The sequence below is a fragment of the Moschus berezovskii genome, chromosome X, assembly GCF_049115385.1.
Source record: "Moschus berezovskii isolate FMDL1 chromosome X, NW_MosBer_1.0, whole genome shotgun sequence".
Classification (NCBI taxonomy): Eukaryota; Metazoa; Chordata; class Mammalia; order Artiodactyla; family Moschidae; genus Moschus; species Moschus berezovskii.
In genome coordinates, this window is record NC_142488.1 from 140921118 (window position 1) to 140923043 (window position 1926).

The following is a 1926-nucleotide window of genomic DNA, read 5'->3' on the forward strand; positions in this document are numbered from 1 at the left end:
CAACCATCTGGCTGAGGAGGTGGGCCTCAGGGCTCTGATGGTTCTAGGGCTGGCAGGAGGGATTTCTGTAGCCCCTTCTTTGTGGTGGGAGTTGGGGTTCCCCACTCCTCCACATAGTCCTCACCTTGACTCCTGGTGACTCTGGGACTCCTCCTGCTGCTGAGCAGACATGCTCCCCAGATGGTTGCCCCGGTGCAGCCCTCCCCCTCCAGGTCTACCTCCACAGCAGGCGCTCCCCCACCCCCACCATGCAGGGTCCCCGCTGTTCTGGGGAAGCTGCCTGCTGAGTCCGTCCTCAGGACCTTCGCTCTGATTGCCGTGCAGCCTGGCCTGACCCATGCTGACCGATTCCCACGGAAGACTGAGCCCTCCAGAGACCTCCTGCCGAGCTCCCCCCCAAGCACCTTGGGAGGAAGAGTGCATCACCCTGGCCTCCATGCCAGACTCCTGTGGGGGAACAGTGGACCACCCTGCAGGTGGGTTCCCTTCTTTCTGAGCAGGGGAGCCGGCAATCCTCCCCAAGGGCAGGCTCAGGCCTTTCCTGCCCAGGCTCACCCTGGGGCCCCTTGAACTCAGCCCCATCTCCCCGAACCCCCAGGTGCTGCAGTTGGGAGGGGGATGTTTCCTAGGGACCTCCCTAGATGACCTCCTCCGGGTCTTCCTTCACTGTCTGATGGAGCCCGGGCTTCTCCCTCTGCCCACCTGCAGCCTCCTGACCCCTCAACCCAGACCTTCAGCTGGCCCAAATGGAGAGGCTGCCCTCAGGGGCAGCACCTGGAGCCACATGCCCAGGCTCCAGGGTGACAGCAGAGGTGGAGAGGGGGACGTTGGGTTCTGGGGTCCAGGGGCCGACTCTCCCTCAGGGTCTCCACCTAATGTCCCTGCAGGTCCTGGGCGGCCCGTCTGCATTCAGACAGCCCACTCCTCACACCAGGACCCCAGCCTCTCTAAGACCCTGATGCGGAAGTTGGGACACACCACATTTGCTCCTCTCACCTGGGGGTCTCCCAGGCCTGGCAGCAGGGATGGATTTCACTGTGGTTGCCTCGGGGCCCGGGGTCCCCTACGTCCTCCCTCAGCGTCCTCACTTTCACTTTGGTCCCATGTAACCCTCCCCTCTGCCCCCCTGAGTGCCCACCCCTATCCCAGGCTCCCAGTCTCTCTGGGACCCAGATGAGGAAGTCAGCACAGGCTGCTTATCTCGCCCTGCAGCCTCCCGCAGCTGAGGGCAGGCCCAGTTTCTCCGGGACACTCCACCCTCACCCATATTCTGGAGTCCAGGGTCCTCCCAGTGCGCCCTCAGGGTCCTCACTGTCTGTCCCAGTAGTCCCTAGGCTTCTCATCTGCCCACCTGAGCCCCCACTCCCACCCCCATTGCAACAATCCCAGTCTGGCTGAGACCTAATGCGAATGTCAGGACCCCCTGCCACGTGCCCATCTGCCTGGGGCCTCCCAGGCCTGACGGCAGGGGTGGGCTCCTCTGGACACCCCACTTTCCTACTGCCCCACTTTCCAGGGCTCCAAGAGCCCTTCACTCCTCCCTCTGCTCCTCATGTTGGCTCCCTTCATGACCTGGGCTCCTCCCTCTGCCCCCTTGAATTTTCTGCCCTGGGACCCAGGCCCTCCCGCTATGGTCCCCATTCCAACGAGCCCACTCGGGGTCTCCCAGGAAGGACACAGATCCTGCTGGGTCTTAGTCCTCTCTCAGGCTCCTCTCCTGACTCCCCCATAGGGCTGGCTTCCTCTCTGCCGGACTGGATCCTCCTCCCAGACCCAGGCCCGCACTTTCTCAGGCCGCTAAAGCAGATAGAAGTCGGGTGACATCGCATTGGGACCCATGGCTCAGGGACTTCCAGGGCTGAGCTGGGAGTGGAGCTGGATTCTCTGGACCCCCCGGGAAGATGCCCCCTCCCCAGAACTCACTCC